A 27,980-nucleotide genomic window follows, 5' to 3' on the forward strand; every position below is an offset into this window, starting at 1 on the left:
TTTAAGTATAGTGATATTTTTTCCCCTCATTGTGAGTTACTCAAAGATTGTGTTCTGATATGATGTCGTTCTACAGCTTTTGGTGTCCTTCAGAGATGATAATGGTGACAGGAAGAAGATAAGAAGATAAAACAGTCTTAAGCCAGAATCTTTAGGGTAACCTCCTTGAATAAGCTTATTTCAAGGAATTTGCTTATTCAAAGAGGTTACTCTAAAGATCTCTGCTTAAGACTGTTTTTAAAAAATATATATTAAGGTTACTTCATAAAAGAAAAAAGTAAACATCAAATATTTCTCAGCTCATTCCCTACTGTTTGAATTGAGCCTAGGAAATGGAGAGAAACAGACAATAATGCTGAGTATAAAGATAAATGCTCAGTGGAAATTTGTGAATTGGGATAAATAAGTCTGCTTCATTGTTTTTCTCTTTTTAGTGTAGATTTCTGACACTCCTAATTTCTGGCCTGATTTTTTTTTTTATTGATTGGACCAGACTGGAGAGGATTTAAGCCTATAATTTAGAAAGACGGTGCAATTTAGAAATAAAACAACACAGCTGGGGTGCATCAGTTAGGGGCAGCATTAAAGCTTAGCTGATGAACATAACTATAAAAGGTTAAAAGCAATTAAGTTTTCACTGGATCAGGATTGGCATATGAATGGGAAAGGATTTTGAGAGCCATAGAGTAGGAACAATGGAAAAGAAATGACACCACTGTAGATCAAAAGAAGCAGAACAAAACACCTGATATTAATTCAAGACAAAAATATTGAAAATAGCTTAGCTTCCATCAACATATTGCCTTCACTGTACAGATGAGTCTTTGAAACCCTTAAAAATGGACTGTCTGTTCACATTTGTACCAGAAAATTAAGTAGCAATTTTAAAGCCACCCACATCTTTTGGACAAAGCTTATTTATAAAGCTGTTTTTCTGATTGTGTACCCTTTTTAATATTCATCTCCATCCCTGGAGAAGTGTGCATAGACACCCTGCAATTTAGTGGTGTGCACTTATAGTGCTTCTTAGAAGAAAGAGCCCCAGAGAAAATACTGAGTTGCTATAGCAATATGTTTCGGTTCTGAAATGCTACAATACTGCCTTTCTTTTCCAGTTTACAGTTCCTGTAGGTTGAAAATGGTTGCTCTCTTTAATAAAAACTCTTGGTGAAATTTACAGCCATTATTCTTTGCTATGGCTATATTGTTCAGAGGTCCTGCCATTAATATATAGGTTTACCACAAAAATGGTAGTGTATAAATTATCTTATTGGCCAATATACATTCGTGACTAACACAATGAGTAAAAAATGGATCCAACAAATGCTAATTGAAATATTAATTTTCTTGTACTTCTGAATATGGTGCAGAGTGGCCATGCAGGTGCTGCAACAATCGTTCAGGTATGATTTGATTATGTCACATCAAAGAAAGAATAGATGCTCACAATGAAATCCCAAAAAAATATCAGCCGCAAGAGGCATACAGCTATGAAGTCTATATTCAGTTCCAGGAGTACGTTGACATCATTAGATGAAGACATAAAGTTGAAGTGATAATTTAATATGGCTTATACAGGTAGTCTTCACTTACACATCACAGTTGGGACTAGAACTCAATCGCTAAATTGCACAGTCATTAAGAAAATCATAAATGGCGACCACATGACAGTAGGATGATACAACTATCAGAAATGCACACCAAATGCCAATTGTTTCAGTCAAGATCACATGACTGCAGGGACGGTGTGAGGGCCACAACTTTGAGGACACATTGTAAGTCTCCTGACTACACTTCTTTAAAAAGGAACTGTTTCTCCCATGGTGAGCAGCATTATGACATTCTTAGATTCCTGAAACATCTTCCTCATAATTATTATTTCTTCTCTTTCCAGAACTCCCTGGGCTAACAAAACGTCTTTGCTTCTTTCCCCTCCCATTCAATTTTCAGGTTTCAATCAACATTGATCAAGCCTTTAGACATGTTATTCAAGATACAGATTTGTTAACTCACTACAAACTACTCAGTCTTGGTCTCTTTTCAGCAGGCAGCTGTTAGTAAGCCAAGCAATATCCATGTTCTTGGAAACTGAAGCTATGACTTCTTGTTCTAATGCCATATTTGTGTACAATGTCTGCCTCTTACCATATGCAGGATAGGAGACATGAAACATCCTCTTTTTCTTAGCCTAGGAGATTCCAGTTTATCTCAGGTCAATTTGCACAGCACAGATAGCCTGATTTTACAATAGGAGCTGCTTAAGACAGATTTACTTAAGGGCACCATGAATCAAATGATAAGAGCTGTCAAAAGAGCTATTGCAAAGGAATATGCTACTAATTGGTCAGGAGACTCTTTTAAAGAGTCTCATTAATACATTCAGAACATTATAGCCGAACTGTATCTTGTATGACTTTTCATATATTTTCAATGATAACCTAATGTGGCTGAATGAATTAACTAGGTCTTAAACAGCTCCAGCAACCAAGAAAGCTGTTTTAGTACTGTAAAAAACAACAACAGGTAAGTAAATATATGGACGTCATAGATTTAAGATCTACTAAATACAAGAATTTGATAGTAGGACTACTCACAAGGATAATGCAAGGATGGATGGAACATGTAAACAGTTGAATCTGGAACATTGTATGAGAGTTATGAAGGGGAAAAAAGTGATGTATCAGCCTTACAAGTAGGCCCCACTTAATTCATTTAGAAACCATTCAAAGTTATGGTGGTATGGAAAAGTTCTTCAAAGTTACAACCATTGCAAGTGTTCTGACTGAAAAACCAGATCAGGTATATGATCACTGTCAGGCATTATGCTCTTGGTAACTGGGATGGGCACATGGCTGTTATGGTGGCAATGAATTCATCAGTTGATTCAGACTCTGTACCCAGAGAAGTCAGACTGAAGTCTGAGGAATTCTACCACCAGCCTGATGAGAGAGTCCAGGAGCTCATGTATGGAAGCTGCTACATAGCAGAGAAGTTGATACAATAGCAACAATCCCAATGATCTCCAGAGGCCAACCTAACAACAGGACTCACATCCAATAATCGGTGGCCCAAACTTTCCTAATGCAACTAAATAATCTCAAATAACCATAGATACTCTCTCACCCAACCTTGATTTCTCAGCTGATGACACAATTCAAATCTGGGTGAGTGTACCTCCAAAAAGAAATACACACAAATTCAGAGCCCAACCAAATACCTGCCTTTTCATCCATGATCAGATCACAAATGAGGGATTGTCTATTACAGATTGATTTAGTATTCAGCTGCAGAAGCCCAAAGCCAAAGGCTCTGACAATCTGTTGACCAGCAGAAGGGATGGAGCCTGAAGGCCTTAAAAAGTGACATTAGTATAAGTAACCTGAATTTTGCCTACTCGCTTCCTTCCACCATACCTCCTTTTAGCTGTCACCACACCAGTCATTCATATCCCTCATATTGCCATTTAGTATGAATGGACAGGTAATAGGCAACCTTTGAAGTCTTCTGGGCTCAAACTTTATTTATTTTGGAGATTTAAGAAAATGAAAAAGGCTAGCTCTGCTGAACCAGTAAAGGTTGATTTTAAAAAAAAACTCTTTAACCATCCTAAATCTTCTTACTGCATTGCCTCAGCATCTTCCTAATTCTCAAATTGTCTTTCTTTAACATCCTATCTCCACTGAATTTCCAGGCCTCTGTTTGTTCTCCCCATTTGTCTGTCAACTCTGTTTCTCCATCTGTCATCAGCTTTGCCCACATTTAGCAGTTCTGTCTCCAAGAGCTTTCTGTATTTTACTTCCTCACTCTTCTTCCAATATAGTTCTACAATCACAGTTTCTTTTTTCAATAGAACTTCACCTTCTGCCTACACAGCTCCTGTGTCACCTAGATCAGTGGTCTCCAACCTTGGCAACTTTAAGACCTGTGGACTTCAACTGCCAGAGTTCCTCAGCCAGCAAAGTTGGCTGAGGAATTCTGGGAGTTGAAGTCCACAAGTCTTAAAGTTGCCAAGGTTGGAGACCACTGACCTAGATCATTGGGGACTTCTTTCCCTTGTTAAATTGTCTTCTCGCTTCCACAAACAACTGCAGACACAGTTATTTGAAGTGGCTGGTGATAGCCTGCAAAGAGATGGGCATGCACTGCAATTTAAGGGGTTGTTGCAACTCCAACCATTTAACAACAGAGTGATAATAAATTGGAAGCCTATGGCAGCTGAAGAAATATAAATTATCTGGTGGTGTATAGATCTAATCTACTGTGGATATATACTTTATTTGTGTAAGACCTTACATGCTTTAATTCAGGGGTTTTCCTGTTGGAGGAAGCAAATTGTTCCAAATCAAATCTTGGACTTGAAACCAATTTCCCTCCAAAATATTACCTGTAGATATTAGAAATTTCTTTTTACCACTGGAAGAATCTCTGCAAGGCATGTTGCCAAGCATGTTTAATTCATCTGTCGTTATTGGATTTCCAGTGAGAGTCTGATTGACCCAGCACGATCAATTTAATTAATATGTGCTGCTTAGATTCACTTAGCTATAAAATTAACATGCTATAATTTTGGATTAGCATTAGCCCCTGCCTTTGCCTAAGAATATGTTGATACCTTTCTAGTAACCAACTTAGAGTGTGAATGTACCTGGCAACACTGAACTTAATCTTCTTCCAGGAAAAAAAAATCAATTAGAGTAATTCCTAAATTGAAAAGATTCAAACATATGAACTGTTTAACACACAAAGAATAAATCTTTCTTAAAAGAAAAAAAATCTTATAAAATACTATCATGACCCACTAAAAGGTGAAGCACTTGTCCAAAATCTATAGTTACAAACTGCATATATTATACCAATACAAGTACATCCCCCATTAAGAAGAATTGTCTTCTTTAGAGGACCATAATAAACAGAAATGTAATCTTTCTTCTCCTCTCACAGCTGCTTCTATTGCTACTGAATGGAGACACCCACTAACCATCTGATGTCCTGTAATATAGACTCCAGTTTACTGCTGGGAAAGGCTCGAGTCAGGCTAAAGTATCCAGCATGAGAGTAGTGTTTTCCTGGTTTCACAACATAGATTCATAGGATCTCCATGTGCAACTTTCATGCTAAGGTGCATGAAAAAATAAATCTTTTGAGGGTGTGCTTCATTTGGCATGGTGGATCTGTGGAATTGACTTTGCTATATAGTTACTGGTTACTTGTGTTTCCAAGGTCATTTGTCTCTGGCTGCAAAAAAAACAACACCTAGATCTCAGCTGATTGATTGATTGATTGATTGAATAGGTGCCATCAAGTTGGTGTCAGTGCTTAACAACCACATTGATACTGGTAGATATCACTTGGGCATTTTCTTGAACAACCATAGCTTACCTTCCATTTGGGAAGGTATCATTTTCATTTTCCATTCCTTTATTCTTGAAAGTAAGTGAATATTAGAAGTTTTCCCTTCAGTACTTTTTTTTTATATCTCCTTCCTCCTCTTCCTCCTAGTGAAGTCCCAATGTGTAAATAATAGAATAAAGAGGTTCCCAAGGAGTTAAATTATCACTGTTTTTCTATTTACATTTTACTCTTGGAAGATTGATATTTCTCTAAGCATAATGTTTTAAACAGCATTAGATGATGATCAGCTCCTATAAGAAGAACAGCAGTCCATTCACAGGGTGGTATAACTTCTTGTGATGAAAAACACCTGCTTCTCATGATAAGTAAAAAGTTAAAATAAGATAACTATGTAATAAAATGACAGCTTGCTTTCTGAAGCTCTCTTTGCCACACATTCAGAAGAATGACTGGTGCCTCCAAAGTATCTAAGGATAGCACAACTAGCAGCATCATTGATGAAGCATAGTAGAAAGTAGGCTTCTTCTACTGTACTAGAGGCTGTGATTTGATAGTCAAGTAACATGAAAGAAGACAGTGGAATACCCATTATGTATAGATGCCAAGATAGATAGTGTGTGTGTGTGTGTGTGTGTGTGTGTGTGTGTGTGTGTTCTTACCTGTTCGCACCTATTCGGTAGAACCGGTTCATCAAATCTACCAAACCGGTTAGAAGAGGTTCCACCAGTGGACCCGGAAAGCAGGCCACACCTACAGAAGAGGTTCCAAAAAGTTTTGAAACCCACCACTGATGTGTATGTACACACACAGACAGACACAGATACAGACAGACAGTCAGACAGACAGTCAGACAGACAGACACACACACATGTGTGTGTGTGTGTCTGTCTGTCTGTGTGTGTGTTATATTTGATAAATAAATAAAGGGAGACTAGTATAGATCTATTTCAAGCTATTTAGCTCTCATCAGCTAGCCATACTCTTACTGGGATTCAAACCTGTGCTTTATTACATCTTAGGCAGATGTCTTAGCCATTAAACCACAGGTCCTCCTCCTTATCAGCTGAAGCCAGGGAGAAAGGTATATATTTAGTGTCACAACCCCTGGTATGCCCCAATTATGGGAGGAAGCTAACAGCTTCCATTATCTGACTAAGATGTAATAGAGCACAGGTTCAAATCCCAGTAAGGGTATGGCTAGCTGATGAGAGCTAAATAGCTTGAAATAGATCTATACTAGTCTCCCTTTATTTATTTATCAGCACAAATATAACACAAATATAACAAAGGGAACAGTAAAAATATTGGGTTTCTGTTGTGATGGACTCTTGTGACAAGCCGATTGACAGATTTATATCTATATCTATATCTATATCTATATCATCTATATCTATATCTATATCTATATCTATATCTATATCTATATCTATATCTATATCTATATCTATATCTATATCTATATCTATATCTATATCTATATCTATATCTATATCTATATCTATATCTATATCTATATCTATATCTATATCTATATCTATCTATCTATCTATCTATCTATCTATCTATCTATCTATATATATATATATATATATATATATATATATATATATATATATATAGTGTCACAAATATGGGAGGGAGCATACTGCTTCCCTTTTCTGACTTTCGGATACACCCTAGGAGGCATCCAGGCAGAAAGCCATTTTTTAATGTTGCCTTTGTTACATTTGTGTTGCATTTGTGCTGATAAACAAATAAAGGGAGACTAGTATAGATCTATTTCAAGCTATTTAGCTCTCATCAGCTAGCCGGCACTCATCAGCTAGCTATTTAGCTCTCATCAGCTAGCTAAATTGTAACAAAGGCAACAGTAAAAATATTGGGTTTCTGTCTGGATGGTCTCTTGTGATGAGCCGATGGACAGAGAATGGAAGTAGTGAACTTCCTTCCATATTTGGGCATACCGGGGGTTGTAACTTTAAATATATATAGATTACAGTGGTCAAATTGCTATCTGAAATAACTCTTTTGGGGATACCGCTGGCTGAGCTGTTGGTGAAACAAGGCTTTAGTGGAATCAGGTTTGCTGCCATAGCCAATCTCAACCACTCTATCTGTTCTGTCTCATTCCCTAAGGAGAAGTCCCAAGGACTAGAACCTTCTGTATCTAAGATATGTGAGGATGGCCTTACAGGTTCAACAATAAGCATTTAGCAGTAGCAGTAGCATTTAGGCTTATATAGCACCCCATAGCGCTTGAAGCACTCTTTTGATGGTTTACAATATTACAGTGCAATACAGTATTATTTGCATATGGGCCCTCATTTTACCAACCTCAGAAGGAGAGAAGGCTGAGTCAACTTTGAGCCCTGTCAGGATCGAACACTAGGCAGTTTACCTACAATACTGCACTTTAATCTCTGCGCTTCCAGGGCACTTTTGGGAATTCATGTAATTCATATTGGTGGCCCAGGACCATTCTTTACTCATTTCACAGAAACATGAATCCCCAACATCACTCAAGGATAGCAGGCAGTGCTCCAGCATCTTTTACCAGCAAGGTAATGTGGAATAAAGAGACTATTCCAAATTAGTTCCCATGCTGAAGGTTTCTATATTGTGAGCGGAATATCCAGAGGCAGTCTAAGATCATGCTAATTGGGTGATGTGCCTTTGCACAAGCAATGCAGGAAGCTAGTATACAATTGCTTTTCAGCGACTCTGAGATAAGCAAAGCAGAACTCACAGCATCTGCACACAAGATTAACAAGCTATTCATTTGTTTCATCCTTCTGGTTGCATCCTTTTTAAAGTAGCCATTCATGTTTAATAAAGGAGATGCAGGAGAACTTATTCAAACCCTAGGAAAAGAAATTGTGTCACCACAATGCCTCGGCATAATATGCACAATGCACCTTAAAAGTAAAAAGAGGCTAAGCACAATTGTGTGGCATAATTCCTTTTGTCCAGATGGCATATTTGCTATTGTTGATTAAAGGCAGAGTGGATGTTTATGAAGCTTTCATACAGAGGGGAATTATTGGTTGATGAGAACTGGAGAGGAAAAAAGATTAAGCAGAGCTTTTCAAGGTCAACTTAATTCCCCTCCATTCAGATTGACCAACATTTTTTAATGCTTTCTGCTTGGATATATAGGAGCTTTAAATATGAGGCAGAATTAGAAAAACCCAACATCCTGTTCAACTATTGCAGCTGTATCCAAATCCATGCCTGAAATCTGTCTTGTTCCGGTGGTTGCTTTTTTCCAATGACTGTGGCATGAGAAATTGATTATTTTCCATTAAACAAAATAAGAGGCAAAAGTAAAGGTGATTTATCGAAATGAAAATTCTGGCTGTAAAATACTAGCGGGCACTTCCAAGCAAGGCTTTTATTGTACAAATAACCTAATGCAAGGCCTCACCAGACAGTAATGCACTGTAACATCTACTTCTAGATTTTATTTCCTCTAAAATATTTCCTTTAAGTGCCTAATGGTCCATGAGATTTAGAAATATGTTCATGGGGATAGTCTTTTAGCACAATTGTTTATAAAAAATTACATCCCCGAAGAGTGTTTTTTCAAGGCTCCTGGGCCAGTGCAATTGTTTATTCTAAATCCTGTGTAATAAAATGAATGAATTAAAAAAGAAAAAACCAGTTGCTGGTGGCATGATGTAAACCACCATACATGGGAAGGGAGGCCTAATTTATTGTCCCAGCAACCTTGTTTGGAAAAAAAATGAAAAACTAAAGTCAAATTGAGTAAAGAAAAAAAAGATAATTAGAGCACAATGGTATGTATTTCATATATGATTTCATTTAGCTCACAGCCATAAACACTTTCATTTTTAACCTTTCCTTTTTTCCACAGGGAGGCTAAAAAATTGTTTGAACTTTAAAAATAAGAAAGAAAAAAAACTCTTCAAGGACAATTAATACATAGCATTGAGAAGACATGAAAGAGACAGCAGTTAATATTCCAGTCAATTGATGATGCTTAGAATTAAGTCAACCACAAAAACTGTAAAAATGCTTGGGAGAAGAAGAAAACGTTAGCAAGACATTTCAATAGCATCACATAAATATCAGGCTTGTTTCCCTGGCTCATTCCAGAGGTGGTATTCAGCAGGTTCTGACCAATTCTGGAGAACCAGTAGTGGAAATTTTGAGTAGTTTGGAGAACTGGTAAATACCACCTCTGACTGGCCCCACCCCCATCTATTCTCTGTTTCCCAAGTCATTGGGAGGGAATGGGGATTTTGCAATATCCTTCTCCTGCCATGCCCACCAAGGTACTCCCACCAAGCCACATCACAGCGGCCACACCACGCCCACAGAACTGGTAGTAAAAAAGTTTGAATCCCACAACTGGTTCATACTAAGGGGCTTGGGGGAAACCAACCACCCTTTCCTGTTCATGAGAAGGTTGCTTACACAGGAACCTCTATTTCAACTTGCCAACAATGCATTCAGGTGTTACTTCAGGTTCTTATTTTTAAAAAAACACTTTCTTCGATACGATTTTTTATTTTTACTTTCTATTTTTTTTAATTGGACTTTGAAGACAGAACAAATCAACTTTTCAATATTTTAAGTTAAAGATAATCTAGGAATGTGATAAATTGAAAAAAAAATGGATCAGGTTTTAATTATCTGGGGAAGGCTGTTGGATCTGCAGTAGGAGGATGTGATCAAAATAACAAGATAATAACAAAATAAAATATACTACTAAAACTCTTACGTTTGATACTTTGAAACTATTAAATAGGTGAAATACTCACAGTGTATAAAGTAAAACTTTTCCAACAAAGGTATCTCAAATGGACTAACTTACAGCATGCAAGATTCATTACTCCTGAGGGAATAAAATTTGGGATTTTTTTGTCCACTTCAGTGCTGCAGTGCTGCTGCAATTCACCACTGCAGTAATATGATTCTTATTTTCAATGTTACGTGACAGCTTCCCACAAGTCAATGGAGAAGCAGGAAGGAGTGGACATGATTGTCGACAATCCTATGCTCCTTCCCTTCCCACTAGTAAAGTCTAAGAAAGAGGTAGAGGAGAAAAGTTATAGGTTTGAGGAGAAGGAGAAAGAATCACTTTTACCAGCAGTACTAGGGATCATTGGCCTGCATATGAAGTACTAAGTTGTCCAAGACATAAAGGAAGAGAGGTGTGTTAAATCTACGAGCAAAAATCAGGAGCCTGCAAGCAGCTTTTCCAAATAACACTATTTTATTAAAAGGTATGAGGTTTTGTTTTGCTCATGAAAGCTTATGCTTTTTAATAAAGCTTACACCATTTAATGAAATATACTAGTTGGAAAAAGTGCTTCCAGAATCCTGACTTTTTTCCAGGAAAAAAAAGGGGGGAAATATTCAGAAAGAATGTTGATGCTAAAATATAGGAAGGGCTTAAGAGAGAGGGGAAGGGGCTAGCAGGAGCATAACCTATTCTTTTAGGGAGGCAGTACTTATGTCCTCGAGGGGGGAGGGGAAAAGGGGCAGTAGTATAAATTAACCAAAGAGCATCAGGAAGGGGCAAAGAAAAGTTTTTTTTAAATATTTCATTTCCTTTGTGACACTCAACAAAGTATTGCAAATAGCAATAGCACCTGGACTTGTACAGTGGTGGGTTTCAAAAAAATTTCGAACCTACTCTATGGGTGTGGCCTCCTTTGTGAGAGTGGCTTGCTGGCCATGTGACCTGGTGGGAGTGGCTTGCCAGCCATATGTTTTCTCTCTCTCTCTCTCTCTCTCTCTCTCTCTCTCTCTCTCTCTCTCTCTCTCTCTCTCCTTCCTTTTGTCTCTCTGTCCCTTTTTCCTTTTTTTCTTTCATCTATCACTTTTTCTTTCTTTTTTTCTTTTTTCTTTCTTTCTTCCTTTCTTTCTCTTTCTCTCTCTGTGTGAGTCAGTCTCTCTCTCTCTCTCTCTCTCCCTCTCTCTCTCTCTCTCTCTCTCTCTCTCTCTCTGTGTGTGTGTGTGTTTGTCAGTGGTGGGTTTCAAAAATTTTTGGAACCTCTTCTGTAGGTGTGGCCTGCTTTCCGGGTCCACTGGTGGAACCTCTTCTAACCAGTTCAGTAGATTTGACGAACCGGTTCTACCGAACTGGTGCGAACTGATAGGCACCTACCTCTGGACTTGTATGAGCTATTTCACAGTGCTTTACAGCCCAATCTAAGTGGTTTACAGAGTCAGCATATTGCCCCCAACAATCTGGATTTTTTTTTTTACCAACTTCAGAAGGATGGAAGGCTGAGTCAACCTTGAGCTGGTGAGAATCGAATTGCTGTACTGCTGGCAGCTGGCAGTCAGCAGAAGTAGCCTGAAACACCACAGCACTAAATAAGGTAATAGCTCATTTGGTGGGGGCAATTGGCAAAAGTTCAGGAAGAAGTTGTGGGTCAGTCATTCCTATATCAATGTCTTTGTCACAGATCTGTGGCTGTTTTAATCAGAATCTAGCAATCCATGTTTGCATGCTCAAATACAGTCGTCCTATATCTACTTGGGAAAGAAATGCAGATTTTACCCTCACACCATTTTTTGCCCTAATGTTCCTGGCTGAGTAGGGATCACGGAAGAGTCTCTGAGAGCACCCAATTTTTATGCATGGCTGGAGTCCCTTTGAAAGCTGACCAAGCAAGTCTTCATCCTACCACATCAATTTGCCAGCTATATTGTAAAACAGCATTTTGGCCTCATTTCTTGACCAGAGTATTAAGGCTACCTAAGCTTTGTTCAAAGCTGGCAGGTGCAATTAGAGATGAGGTAGCAGATCAAGTATTTGATGGATTCCCCTATGCCCCTTTGTATAAATCAGAAAGACAGAAGATTATGCAGAGCATTCATTTTGTAGGAGGGGCCACATGTTAGTCTATGGTAACCAGGCCAAGTGGTTAGAATGCAGTATTGCAGGCTAATTCTGCTGACTGCTGATTGCCAGCGGTTTGGTAGTTCAAATCTCACCGGCTCAAGGTTAACCCAGCCTTCTATCCTTCTGCGGTCATGGCCAACTCATCACTTGTATCAGCGGTGCCTCTGGTGGCCTGAGCACTCTGCCAGCGAAAATGGGCTCCCAAGCTCCATTTTCAGCTGCCACAGTCTCCTGCAACCCTCTGCCAATGAAAAAGTAGCTTGAAACCGCCCTCCAAGCTCCGTTTTCATTGGCAGAAGCATCACAGGCTGGTCCTTTGCTGTTCCAGGGTGGCCCTGGTGGCCAGATATAAGTACCCTGTGGGCTTGATCCAGGCCTTGAGTTTTACACCCCTGGTTTAAGTGCTATCATAGAATTACATATTTATTTTAATGAGCTGAATGAGAAAGTAATTGAAAAAGGAACCATTTTAGTGCCTTTTATATAAATGTGTGCATGGAAATTAAATATTCAGTCCATGCCAGTAAAGTTTTTAGATATAGTATTTAGATTGCAATATTTTATTCCAGGGGTGTGGAAGTGCAGTCTATGTGCCACAACTGCAACTGCCAAAGCCAAGGAAGGATCCCTCCCCCGATCTTTGCTGTTCAGAGAAGTACTTGGGAAAAATGGCAGCTGGTAGTGGCAGTTCTACTTCTGTTGTGAAAGAACAGCACTGACTCAAAAGCAATATGGTCACTTCCTCTCTGACAACTGTGATTTTATTTATAGAGAACAAGGGTACATCATAAATGATGCTTGAAAATGAAAAGTTTACTTGGACTGGTAGTGTTTATACATTTTGTACGATGTTCTGAAAAAAGGAAAGGAATCTGAGAGATTTTGTTTCTAGTCTCTTTGGTTCATATTCAGAAAATATTTTAGATATTTACATTCTTAAAATCAAAGAGCAGGGGAGGAAGGGAGGTTATAAAGACAGGTTCCCAATAACCTACAGAAGGTTAATAGACATATTAGGGATCAAAACTGTTCAGGTGCTAAGAGCCATTCCATAATTTTACCCGATAGCTTGACAGAAAATCACTATTTAAAAAAATAAAAAGTCATTAGATTGTTAAAGCTTGTAGGTTTTCTGCAAGCTGATCATTGATATATTGTACAATTTCATGCACGAATACTAAAACGTATGTGAGATTTTTTCCATTCTGACCAGAAATCTCACAAATATTTTATGTAGGATCATTGAATTATTTCAAGATTTTATACTTTTAAAATAAACATTTAATTATTTCTTCTGTCACTTGGGATATAAGGAAAAAAACGGAAGAAGTCTTTTTTTTTCTCTTAAAGAGGACAGGGACATGTTTTCCCTGTTCTTTCAGTGAATCTGAAGAGAAACATTTTTAAAAAATCAGGTCTGTTATTTCCTTGTTCCACTGGTAAACCTGTAAAAAAAAATGGTTTGTGTCCAGCGTCAGGACCGAAGGGAGTTTCTTGACGCCATACAGTTGCCAATTGGAGTGGAAAGATTTTCCACAATGAAATGAAATAAATGATAGATGAATAGCAAAACAAGATGGAGGGAAGCTGACTTCCTGATGGGCGGTAGAAGAATGAAAAATAGTCGGAGATCAATACTTATCCTGGGACAAGATAATCCTACAAACCAACCCCTAGATCATGAAATGTGATATAAATTTGCCCTTAAGAGCAGGAATGGTACAGCTATCTCATCTTCTCCCCTACCCTGCTCCCTTATTAAGGTTAGGAAAAAGAGAAACAAAAGTCCTTTCTCTTTCAGATTACTGTTTATAGTAAAAGCAGTTCATTTTTTCTTTTATACAGACTTGTTCATTCCCACAAGTTCTCACGTGGTCAAAGGCTAAAAGGTTTGCCAGAGCCCACCTATTATTTTTGTTAAGGCACCAGGAGATTGTGAGTTCCAATCCCACCTTAAGCACAAAGCTAATTGAAAACAACATATAGATCTGAAACCAGAGATATTTTTGTTGGGCATTCTACCAGAAACATATGATAAAAAGACCACATACTTGTTCCTACATATCTTAACTGCAACTAGAATTGTATTTGCACAACAATTTCCATTGATGATGAGTTTCCGCCTGAGGGCAATGTGATTAAGAAAATATTAGGTCATGCAGAAATGGGTAGATTAACAGTTGCTATTAAGGATAAAGAAGAAACTGAATATTTTTTATATGGGACATATTTTATCAATGGTTAGATAATAGAAGTTAGAAAGGAGGCGATACAATTGGAGGAAATGGTAAAGAAAGTTGTTAAATATTAATGTTTTTATATTATTATGTTATATTATTAATATGGCATGGAATTACAACAAAGATGTTTAATATGATTATTTAAGCATAATTATACCCAGAACACACAGTTTGATGAAAATTGGATGTTATATAAATAAAACAAATAAAACATGCACCAAAAAAGCACAAAGCTAATTGGGGGTGACCTCGGGCCAGTCATTCTCTCTCAGCCCTAGGAATGAGGCAATGGCAAACTACTTCTGAAAAAACCTTGCCAAGAAAAGTGCAGGAACAACTGGAAAGAACACACACACACACACACACACACACACACACACACACACACACACAGGTGTGCCAGGCTGATGAAAGCAAAGCTAGTTATTTTACTTATATGGTTAACTAAAGATTGATTTTTAAAATTAATATGAGATGTCTGAGGGGAAGTGGAAGTTTAAGTGTGCTATTCTCGGCCATGAGCATCTTCCATCTGCAAAGCAAAGCAAGATATCCAAGCTCACACTGACACCCAACCCAGTCATTGCATTGTGGATTCTTGTAAAATTTGTCAGTTATAAAGATTTAGGATCTTCCATTAAGTTACAGCATAGAACCATGATGGCAAACCTATGGCATACAGAGCCATTTGTGAGGGCACACAAGGCATTGCCCTGTCAGCCCCAGCGTGATGCGCGTTCTGGCCAGTTGATTTTTGGCTGTTTTTCGCTCTCTGGAGTCTTTCCTAAAGCCTCTGGAGGGGGGGAAACAGCCCAAAGCACAAATGGCCCAACACTCAAATTGGAAGTTTGGGAACGGACTTCCAGTTTGTGCGTTGGGCTGTCTATTGCCCTCCGGAGGCTTCAGTGAAGCTTCCTGAAGCCTCCAGAGGGTGAAAAACGGCCCAACAGACAACCCGGAAGTCTGTTTCTGAACTTCCAAGTTGCATGATCGGCCGTTTTTTTGCCATCTCCGGGCTCCTAGAAAGCTTCTGGAGCCTGAGGAGGGCAAGAAATGGACCTACCAGGCCCACCATTTTCCAACCACAGTTAGAAAATGGGCCATTTCTGGCCTCTGAAGGGCCTCTGGGGGGCAGGGGAAGCTGTTTTTGCCTTCCTCAGGCTCCAAAAAAGCTGTGCGCACATGCGAGAAGCAGTTGGGGGTGTCTTGTGTGCATGGGCAGGGGAAATAGTGTGGGGGGAATTAAATTATAGTTACTTATAGTTATATTAGTTTCCAAGAGCTGACCTAATTAATTTACGAGCCTTGAGACAAAGTAAAAAAAAAAACATTCATTTATTAGGACTAACATCTTGGCACGGACTTCTGTGGAGCCGAAACTAAATCCCACTTAATGGCATCTGAACTTTACCCCGGTGTCCCCTCCCTCTGCCTGAAGTCATCAATCACATTCTCCAACAGGACGTTATGGCAGGGTTCTGGACATGCGCATTCACATCCCAGTTACAGAAATTTGACACTTTTTACTCTGGCCAAAAGTATGCATGACATCCCCCCCCTTCTCAAGTTGATAGTAGTCATGGAACCGCTTTAGACGTTGACATCCAGCTCCCCTCACTTCCTGAAAGCAACCTGTGTAAAGCAAAGCAATTTGAGTACAGGTGTATAACTTAGGGATGTGTCCCTCCCACAGGCTTGCTTGGATTTTCTGCATGGAATTTTGCTATAAGGCGATCAGCCTGGATATTTCTACTTTTCACCCAAGATGCCTCTGATAAGGGGTTCCACTTGATTAAGTATTGGAGTTGTCTCCTGTGCCACCTTGAATCAAGGATACGTTGAACTTCATAATGGGTTTGGCCCCCTATGACCATAGAACCCCGGGTGCTCCCGGGGTAGTGGTCTCAGAGTGGATCCAATCATGGGTTTTAAGAGGCTACTATGAAATGCTGGGTGTATCTTTCCCAACAATCAAGGCAGTTTCAATTGCACTGTGACTGGGTTGATGATCTTTATTATGGGGAATGGTCCCATAAACTTCGGCCCCAGTTTCTAGGCAGCTTTAATCTCAAATATTTTGTGGAGAGGTAAACCTTCTCACCCGGAATGATCATTGTGGAGCCCGGTGTTTATTTAGCTGTTTCTTATAGGTTTGTGCTGCTTTAGTCAGTGCCTTTTTGACATTTTTCCAGGTCGCTTTCAACATCGACAACCAATCAGCCAAGCTGACTGAGGAGAGGGGATCCCTTGGATACTCAGGCATTGGGATGAAGTCCATACCGCTCACTATTTTGAATGGTGTGAGTCCTGTGCTACTGTGAACAGCATTATTGTACGCCACCTCAGCAAAAGATAAAAGGTCTGCCCAATTGGACTGCTGATAGTTCACGTAGCACCTCAGGTACTGCTCCACCATGGCGTTCAGTCTCTCTGCTGCCCCATAGGTGCTCGGTTGAAAGGCTGAACTAAGACCCTGAGATGATCCAATGGACCGCAGGAACTCCCTCCAGAACTTAACCATGAACTGGACCCTTCTGTCTGAGATAATTCTTCGAGGTACTCCATGCAGTCAGTAGATATGCTTCATGTGAGCCGAGGGTAATCTGCTACAGGGTATGAAGTGTGCCTGTTTGGAGAACAGGTCTATTACAATCCAAATCACCATGTTTCTCCCACTTTTTGGGCAACTCTACTATAAAGTCCATTGCGATCTCCTCCCTCAGCCTCGTTGGCTCTGCTACTGTTTGCAGTAGTCCGGGGGTTTTTTCCTGGTCATCTCTTGATTGTGGTGCAGATGGTACAACTTTTCACGTAACTATCTACATCTTTCTTCATGCCAGGCCACCAGAATTGCCTCCGGGCTAAGTGTAAAGTCTTTAGGAATAGCAATTGCAATTGCAATAGCAGTTAGACTTATATACCGCTTCATAGGGCTTTCAGCCCTCTCTAAGCGGTTTACAGAGTCAACATATCGCCCCCACAGTCTGGGTCCTCATTTCACCCACCTCGGAAGGATGGAAGGCTGAGTCAACCTTGAGCTGGTGAGATTTGAACCACTGAACTGCAGATAACAGTCAGCTGAAGTGGCCTGCAGTACTGCACCCTAACCACTGCGCCACCTTGGCTCCACCCAAAGTGGCCTGCCGGTTTGGCATCATGACTTCTGCAAGAGAACAAGCAAGCTCAGAGAGCATCTTATAGTTATCTTGGACTATTTCAGCCCTGTTATTGTTACTGTAGTTCTGTTTTTGAAAAAAAAAAGCATCCATTCCTCTAGGGAAGGAGTGTCCAACTTTGGAAATGTCAAGACCTTGACTTCAACTCCCAGAATTCTCCAGCTAGCCATGCACAAAAGAAAAAAAAAGAACATCTGCAGTTATGCAAAAAGCATTTGGCCTGGGAATTCTGGGAGTTGAAGTCCATAGGTCTTAAAGTTGCCATGGTTGGGCACTTCTGCTCTAAGATGTTAAGAATAAAGTCCGTATAATATGAAAATTGGACATTGAAGACTCTGATATGAATACACACTTTGCTTTGACCTACATATTCTACAACATAATATTCATAAATATGGTAGTGCTCATTAAATTCTCTCTTTGGGGTTACATGCATGAGAAGCTCTTTAAGAGTTGCTAAATAGAATCCCAAGCAGAGCATCTAAACTCCTTTTTTGTGGATACCAGATCTTCTCATCTGAACCTCCCATGTGAACCTTTTTCCCAAATTATCTTAATTTCTCATCATATCTGGATGGAAAACACTGAAAGGTGAACTTTAATTTAGACTCTTTTTTATTTAAAAAGAGGAAATAAAACAACATATGGAAATGCAGAAAATTGTAATAGGGACTATAAAAGGTAAAAGTAAAGGTCTCCCTCACACATAGGGGAACAGTTCAGAGAGGGAGTAACCCCCTAACTAATCTTATACCTTGGGAAGTTAGAATAAAAATATCAGTGTGATATTTTCCAGATTAATTTATTTTAAAAAATCGTATTGCAATTAGATTTCAACACAAATCCTGATCTATGCATGGAAGGTTGTGCCTTACAACATGTAGTTGCCCTTCTGGATGGCCTTTCTGGAGGGAAGAGAGACAAAGAAGGAAAGGCAGAATAATATTATTAAAATACAACATGTCCTTCTGATTAACACTACATATCTATTAAATAAAGATTAAATAAATAAGATAAATAACCATCTTCTTATAGAAATGCTTGAAAGAAAAAAACAATGTTATATAATATTGTTCAGTTTATGTAGTCTCTAATCCTATTGGATGTTGCATGAAGTTAAAGCCCACCTCTCTCCTACAAAAATGAAATATCCCGGGAAATATTGATAAGGCAGAATATTATATTTCCCTGGATAAGAAATGGGAAAACATGTTTTTAGGCAGGAAACAGACTCACTCTTAATAGCCCGCACTTTTGTCAATGGGCCATTAAAAGGCCTGAGCCAGTCTATTCTACATAACAAAGATTCCCCCTCAGCTCCAGGGTGATGGGATTAAGGCACAATAGTATTAGCCTTTACCCATCTCATCCCAGGGCACCTGGGAAGAACTAATGCTCAACCAAACTTGGACTCAAAACACAGCCTACACAGTTGCCCCTGCATGGCCCCATGGGAGTATGACAACCAATCAGAATAGAAGTTCAAGATCAAACCCCAGAGAGAGCATAAAACAAGGGTCTTCAGCATCTCTTTTTCTTTTTCTTCTTCACCCAACATCTGGAAGCATGTGATCTCCCTTTTCTGTTCAGGAGTTCAAGCCATGTGGTCCTGTCCACCATTAAACCATCTTTCCAAGCAGCCTCCATGTCTCCAGTGTCTTTTTCTCCACGTGGAACTGAACCCAAAAGTACATTTCTTCCAACACTTTGTTTTCCTTTGTCTAAGTCGAGAATTCATGAAAGGTTGAAAAAAAGAAACTGGTCATGTTAATTGTCTGTTTAAGTTCTATTAATGACATTCCTTTGCCTCTCTATATTTTAGTTTTAAACAATATTGTTCAACAGCACATTGTTTTCACCATACTATCACTTGGAACCACCTTGCTTGGGTAGATGTAAGATAGCACTAAATAATATGCCCTGTGACGGATGCCCTTCAGATGAAGCCAACCATACCACTTACAAAGAGGGGAAATGAACCTGTTTTTAAAGCAATACAAACCCTGTGCTGTGGGTCAAAAATACTTTTGACATTCAATTTCCTACTTTTATGTGGGATTTAGGCATTGGGAAAGAAAGAAGAAAGACAGACAAGACTGGCACAGAAATACAGCCTTCATACACACTGAATTATAATAGGAGTAACTGCCTAAAGTAATTGCTTCAAATGATATTTTTAGGCTTCTCAAACAAACACCACCCACACAATCCCACCATCCTGTTGGAATTAATTACAGCTACAGTGAATTAAACACGACATGAAGACGTCTAGCTTTTGAGGTGGCTTAAAATAAGCACACTAATTAATTAACTTAAAAAAAACATTTGCAGAAAATACTGATGCCTCCACTCTGAGTAGGTTGATTCTAAACATGGGAAATATCAGTAAATAGTGCCCTTTGGCTCATAATCAGGTTTTTTGTCCAGCATTGCTGATGGAAACAATCATGATAACTGGGCTTTCTTTCCTGCAAACACAAGGAAGGAAGGAAGGAAGGAAGGAAGGAAGGAAGGAAGGAAGGAAGGAAGGAAGGAAGGAAGGAAGGAAGGAAGGAAGGAAGGAAGGAAGGAAGGAAGGAAGAAAGATGGAGTGTCAGGTTTCTACCAGAGAATGATATCCTAAAAAGTTGGAGAGGACTGCATCATCGGTTTTTCCACCATTTCCTTGCATAGCTGCAGATGAAACCACGTTCTGCTTACCACAAAATCACTGTCTTGCTGGATTAAAAATTTCACGATCAGCAAAGTTATAGTACTGATAAATCAGTACGTGTGATTAATCCATGCCCTACAACTGTTATGGAAGAGCATACATTGATGCTAAAAAAAACACCCATTATTAGGGAACAATTCTTTTGAAGAAAATAGGTTGATTAACTGGTTTTTAAATGGTTTCCTTGCTTTCTAGTCCAAATGTAGTAAAAGTAGGCAAAGAAAGGGCAACTCTGACTCTTCAGCAGCCATTGACTTCTTATGTAAACATTTTAAACATTATTTTTTATTGAAGAATTGTTCTGAAAAATTCATGCACTTTGAAGGCCATAGTGTGTCTGTAGCATGTTGCACAATGGTACTTTGATTAAAATATAACTTCGATAAATTTCTCTTTTGTTTCCAGCCCGGCTGTTATGGTGACCTTTTCTCCTGCTGAGATGCTTGCTACAAATGTATTGTCTACGTTTCCAGAAAATAACTGGTGATGAAAGATAACCAAAAAAAAAAAAAGACCTGCTTTTTTATTGTGGTGAGTCATGGTATCAGCTGGTGTAAAGGTCAAACTTGCAAAAGAGAAATTATTTTGGTATTTGAAGGACTAATCTACCTTCAAAAAAAAAGTTGGGCACCTTCCACTGAATTTTAGGGAACAAAACATATCAATCAGGACCTGCAGAAACGAAGAATCAAACACCAGGCAGGTTGACATTACTGACTCGTTCCACTTTAACTGAGATACTAATGGAGATGCATCAGTTATGACAATCAAATGTATTTCTTTGTAATAGCGCATTTGTGGTCACATCTCTCTAGAAGATTATTATAATTTTTGATAATTATAAATGATAAATGCTAAGTGAGGTAAGCAAAAGGTGCTTTAGCTTTTTTATATCTGAACAAAAACATAGAATTGTGCACATACTGTAATACACATACACAAAACATATGTCAGACCTGCAGACATCTTTTCTTTTGGATCTTTGGCCTGCCCCACTTTCTATTCTACTGTACTATGCATTTTCTATTGTGGGAAAATGGGAGGGGGAATTGTAAGAGTGAGATGTAACAAAATTCTTTCTAGAAAGCCAAGGTCATCCTTTCTCTTTTCACCTCTGCACCTGGTCAGAACTGGATGGGTAAAACTGCCAGCATGGCAATGGAAGATTGGAACATGTGATGGACTTGTGGGTGTGGGGGCAAGATCTTGAACTTTCAACTAGGTGGGGAAAACTGGGAAGCCTTCATATTTGGGTTTTCCCAGAGATGCCAATATGGCTCTCTTAATAAATTGGAACTTTGAGCAAAAATTTGCCTTGGACTCTGATTTACTTTTGGATGCTATTTGTAATCCTGACATTAACCTGAATCTGTATTAAAATACTTCATCGGCTACCCCGACCTTCGAGGTGCTGTCCAGGGTCCTAAGCCTCAGCGCTGACCTGAACCCAGATGGCGTAAAGACTCAGGGAAGATGGAGGAAGAGAAGAAGATAACATACATGAAATATTTGAAATGGAATATTTTGTTCCTTTACTTTGTTTCTGCCTTCGTTGTTATGCCTCTTGCATTCTTTTCCAAAAGCCGACTGAAAATACGGTCCTGCAGTTCGGCATTGCTTCTTAGCAGCGATAGTAAAATGATGAGATTTAGCTCTCATAGTAGCACAACTAAACTCCAGCTTATGACTATGTCAGGGAAGGATAACCCAGTACATGAACATCAACGCAGAGGTGAACAATGAGCATTGGTTGTATAAATCAAGGCTCTTGAATGAAATCTGCTTAATTATATAGCTAGGATCTTTCCACTTGACCTAAGAAGACCATTTCTGGTTCTGTTTTCAGGACAATGAAAAAAAATCCATTTGCTTCTGAAACCACTGACAAGATGAAGACCAAGCAGGGTTTTTGTTTCTTCTTCCAGATTCTTCATAGTATACTAATAGAGATACAATATTTCTATATTCCCTGTTTTTACACTTCAAAATCTTTAAGCCCAAGCAAAGAAAAGTCAAATTACAAGGCCTACTGTAATGAGTAGAGAGCAAGGAGAGTGCTCTCTCTGCCATATTGTAGGGATAAATAAAGATTAACTTTACGATAATTTGCAGTAATTAGTCAATTGTAAAATCAAGGCCATAGCTATACAGTTAAATATTGAAACTCACAAAACAGGTGCACCCATTTCCTTGCAGAATGAAAAAGAAGATATGTTTCATCTTTAGATGTCATACAAGTACACCTGGCTTGCTTCTACGTGGACAATTAAAATGATACTGGATATAAACCTTTATTGGCAATATGTTGGCAACTAGGAGGCCCTTTGATTTGTTGTCTACTAACTAGAAGTGTTTCCTGACTTGCAGTATGTGATAAGTCTTGCTTTACCCAAAAGAAACTTTTTCGAGGCTCAATAGTGATAATTATGAATAATTTTTGTGTCTGCTTCATGTTAAAACTGGAGCTGAAAAAAAGTTTACCGTTACCTATCACCCAGTTTTCACCCTCTTTAATTGTAATTAAGGGACAGAGAAAGGGAGGTAGGAAGAATCTTTTTCCTCTTTCCTCTTTGTCTTGCATTGATAATATGTCAGGATAAAAAAAGAAATACAAATCTCTTAGAAATATAGCTATGCCTCTACATTCAGAAAACAGCTCTGCCTTAGAGGAAATATCTAATCAGAAATTGGGTAATGTACAGATAATCCTTGACATACAACCGTTCATTTAGTGACTGTTTGAAGTTGGAATGGTATTGAAAAAATGACATGACCATTTTTCACACTTATGACTGTACAGCATCCCTGTGATCACATGATCAAAATTCAGATGCTTGGCAACTGTCCCATATTTATGACGGTTGCAGTTGCTGGGGTTATGTGATCACCTTTTGTGATCCTCTGATAAGCAAAATCAATGGGAAAACCCATATTTTGGAACAGAGAGAATATTCTTAAAGATTTGAAATATTGAAATCAGATTTTAAAAAATAGCAACCAGAGAGATCTGCAATTAGTCTCTTGCATTTTAGTCATTCAACCAAAGAATTTTGTGGTGGAAGGTTGGGAACAGTGGTGGGTTTCAAATTTTTTTACAACCTCTTCTGTAGGTGTGGTCTGCTTTGTGGGAGTGGCTTGCTGACCATGTGACTGGGTGGGAGTGGCTTGCCAACCATGTGATGAGTGGAAGTGGCTTGCCAGCCATGTGCCTAGGTGGGTGTGGCCAACTTATAAAATGTGGTGAAACTCACTTAACAACGCTCTTGCTTAGCAACCAAAATGTTGGCTCAGAATCTCTGGCATTGAAGTGTGCAAGCCTTAAAGCTGTCAAGTTACAAAACCCTTGATGAGAGCTTCCTGGGAGGAGCCTACTGGTGGAAGCAGCAAAAAATCAGCTGCCTCCGAATTCCTGGCTACGTACCTGTTTAGAGGATCTTCCATCTGACGTCTTATCAGGTTTTCTTATCCTTCAGGCAAGAAGGAAAGAAGAAACTGTTTTGCTGGCAAATGCTCTTCGATTTTTGCAGCTTTTGTGCTTGCAAGGAAAGGGGGGCTAGCCCAAGGCAGAACGGCCGTCCGTGCTGGGAACTTCAAACTGCCTTGCGCAGGACAAAGTAGGTCTCTCCCACTCTGATCAAAGTTTTGTTTAATTTATTCTTATCACGAGCTGGATCCGTTCACTGTGGACATTAATTGCTTATCAACATTTTAGCTTCTTTTCTTTTCTCCTCCGAAAAATTATTTACTCAGAGGCTTCTAAAATGGCGCCGAGCAGCCTGGTTTCTCCGGTAATAACGAACACTTTTTGCTAGACAAAGCAAATCCTCAAAAGAATTCAAAACAAGAGAGATTGCTTATCATTTGTTTTGGTTTCACAATAGAAGAATTTTACTCCTTTATTAACCTTGCTTATTTGGAAGTTAAATGGTGATGAATCTGCTGAATGGTCTTGTTACAATGTTTACTCACTGAAAGTTTTGCCAAGCCTTAAACTTCAAAATAAAAGCCTCTTTTTTTAAAGCTGCTTATTTAGGCAATAGAGTTTTATTAACTGCAGGCAGATAAATTTTGAAATGGCCTCAAAACCAAATATTAACTTGAAGTCGTCACCCTCTACTTCCAGGGGCACATTCTCAGTGCCTGGCACAAAGCTGCAGCCTCCGCTTCCTACGCCCCCTGCTGGGGATGTGTTAACGAAAGAATTTTTTCTGAGTAATCTAAGAGAGGCTCTTAATGCACAGACAATTAAAATGGAAGATAAATTTAGAGATAATAGAGAGGAGAGAAAAGAGGAAATAAAAGAAATGAAAGAAGAAATTAAAAATGAAATTAAAAGTGAAATAAAAGGACTTAAACAGGAGTTGTATGAGAAATTTGAGGCTAAGGTTGATAAAATTAGAGACGACATGCTGAGTCTTGTAACTGTATTAACAGAACATATTTCTGGAGTGGAAGATACTTTAGAGGTTCTTAATGATGCCAATGCTAACTTGACATTGAAAACAGAGGTGGTGGAACAAAAAGTGGAAAATGCTGAAAAAGAAATTATTATGATACAGTACCGACAAATGGAGTTCGCATTAAGAGTAAGGGGGCTGCGTGAGGAGAAATAGGAGAACCTGAAACAGATCCTATCGGAAGCTTTTGACCGCCTGATGGGAAGACCAGGGACCAATCAAGGCTGGCAAATTGACAAAGCTTACCGCGTCAACTCCTGGCTGGCAAAGCAGAAGCAGCTTCCTCGAGACATCGTTATATATTTTACTACAAGAGAGTTTAGAAATATGGTACTGCAAGCATCTTATAACACTAAGCTTCAAATTGGCGGTCAAGACCTGGTTGTTTTGAAAGAGATACCACCTCCAATGTTAAGAGCCAGGAGAGACTACGCTTTTTTGGTTGAAGAACTCAGAAATCGTCAGATACAGTATAGATGGGATGCACCATTTGGCATCATATTTACATTTGATAAGCAAAGGTACCGCCTCAACTCTGTATGGAAAGCCCGAGATTTTTATTATAATATATTGAAGGCCGGACACCCTGCACCATCTGGACCCAGAGAAAGACCACAAGAAAGACAGGATAGACAGCAAACTACACAACCATCAGACAAGATGGAGCATCTTTCTTCTCTAGAAGTGCAAGGTGCTATGGAACCAAGACCTAGCCGCACGACTACTAGACGTATGGAGAAACAAGCTAAAAAGCAACAGCATCAACAATCATCGGCCATCGATCAAGGATCTACAACAACAAATCTGGAAGCAATGGGAGGAGCTAGACCTAAGGTTAAACAGGCCGTGCAGGAAGCTCTAAAAATGCTTCAACCAACCAAAAATGACAACTAAGATTTTAACATGGAATGTCAATGGACTGAACTCTCCACAGAAGAGGAAGAAAATATTTCATTATCTCAAACAGTTTAAGAACGATGTAATTTGTTTGCAAGAAACTCATATCAAGTCAACTGATCAAAAATATTTGATCAACTCAAAACTTGGTCAACATTTTGCAGCTTCTGCTATGGAAAAGAAGAATGGTATAGTTGTATACTTAAGAAAAGATATGAAAGCTGAATTAATAGAAGCAGATCCCTTCGGAAGATATATTGCTTTAGACTTAATCTTAGAAGGGAAAAAGACTTTACTTTTGGGAATTTATGCTCCCAATCAACAGCAAGATAGATTCTATAGAAATCTTCATGCTAAATTAGTACAGTGGGACTATAGTTCCTGTATACTATTGGGTGACTGGAATGGAGTGATAGACACTAAGAGAGATAAGAAGATTTCCCGCCTAAATACCAAGATGCGAGCAAAGTTACCCAAATCTTTCTTTGACATTATGGATGATTTTGAATTGAGAGATATTTGGCGAGAAAGAAATGCAGAGGAATATGACTTCACTTTCTTCTCGGACAGGCATCAATCCCTTTCAAGGATTGATTTTATCCTAACCACTAACGATTTGCTTTCTAGGGTCAAGAAAACAAAGATTGCAGTTAGGGTCCTTTCTGACCATAATCCAGTTTGGATGGAGTTGGGAAGGGTAGTGCAGGCAAGAAGGTCTTGGAGATTGAATGAAAACTTATTTAGATATGAAAAGTATATTAATGATTGTAAAAAATTATTATCTGAATATTTTGTTTTGAATATGAATAAGGGTACATCTATGGAATTTGTATGGGACGCAAGCAAAGCGTATATGAGAGGAGTTTTGATGAATATAAATAAAACACATAGAAATAAGCAAGGGTTAAAACGAACAGAACTGGAAGAGGAAATTAAGAGAAAAGAGCTGGAGTTAACAATGAACCCAGACGATACAAAGGTTAAGGAAGCTATTAACATATTAAAATCTCAATTTGACATGTTGATCTCTGACCAGGTGGCTACTAATCTATTATATGCAAAACACAATACTTTTTGTAATGCAAACAAACCTGGCAGATGGTTAGCTTATCAGATTAGGAAAAAAAGGAAAACTCGAAATATATCTAAACTGTTTTACAGAGGGAAGGAGGTGTTTCAACAGGAAGAGATTCAAAAGGCTTTCTGGGAATTTTTTACAGAACTGTATAAAGGGGATAAAATTAATGGTTTAGACATAGACAAATATTTAGACAAAGAGAAAATACCTTCAGTTAGAGAAGAACACAGGCAAAAATTGAATCAACCAATAACCTCGGGGGAAATCCTGCAGGTAATTAAGCAATTAAAGTTAGGGAAAGCACCAGGTACAGATGGCTTGACAGCGGTTTACTATAAAAACTTACAGTTAGAAATGGTAGAACCTCTTAGAGAATTATTTAATATGATTCAAACGGAAGGTAAAGTCCCTCCATCTTGGAAGACAGCGTTTATATCTTTGATACCCAAAGAAGAACAAGATACTACTCAACCCAAAAATTATAGACCTATTTCATTACTGAATGTAGATTATAAAATTTTTACTAAAATATTAGCAAATAGGTTAATGTTGGTCATTCAACAATTGATACACACGGACCAAACAGGTTTTATACAAGGGAGACAGATGAAAAGTAATGTTAGATTAATTATTAATGCATTAGAATATTTGGGAAAGAACAACCAGATCCCTGCTGCGTTTATATTTTTGGATGCTGAGAAGGCCTTTGATCGAGTTAACTGGCAATTTCTGTTGAAGATACTGCAAAAAATGCAGATAGGAGATAACTTTCTACAGTCAATTAAAGCAATATACCAACAGCAAACAGCACAAATTATAGTCAATGGAAGTCTAACAGACTCTTTTCAAATTGGAAAAGGTACAAGACAGGGCTGTCCTTTGTCCCCATTATTGTTTATTATAACTTTGGAAGTATTGTTGAATAAAATACGGGGCTTGGATGGTTTAAAAGGGATCAAGATTAGGCAGCAAGAATATAGAGTCCGCGCTTTTGCGGATGATTTGGTCATAATATTGGAACAACCGCAGGAATCTAGTATGGTTTTAATGAATATGATTAATCAATATGGTCAAGTGTCGGGCTTTAAAATAAACTTAGGAAAAACCAAAATATTAGCTATAAATATGAATATTAAACAAAAGGAAGAATTAGGAGTGATGCTAGGATGTGAGGTAGTTAAAAAAGT

The sequence above is a fragment of the Thamnophis sirtalis genome, unplaced genomic scaffold (genome assembly GCF_051295495.1).
Source record: "Thamnophis sirtalis isolate CommonGarterSnake01/CBP01778 unplaced genomic scaffold, rThaSir2_p1.2 scaffold_5, whole genome shotgun sequence".
Classification (NCBI taxonomy): Eukaryota; Metazoa; Chordata; class Lepidosauria; order Squamata; family Natricidae; genus Thamnophis; species Thamnophis sirtalis.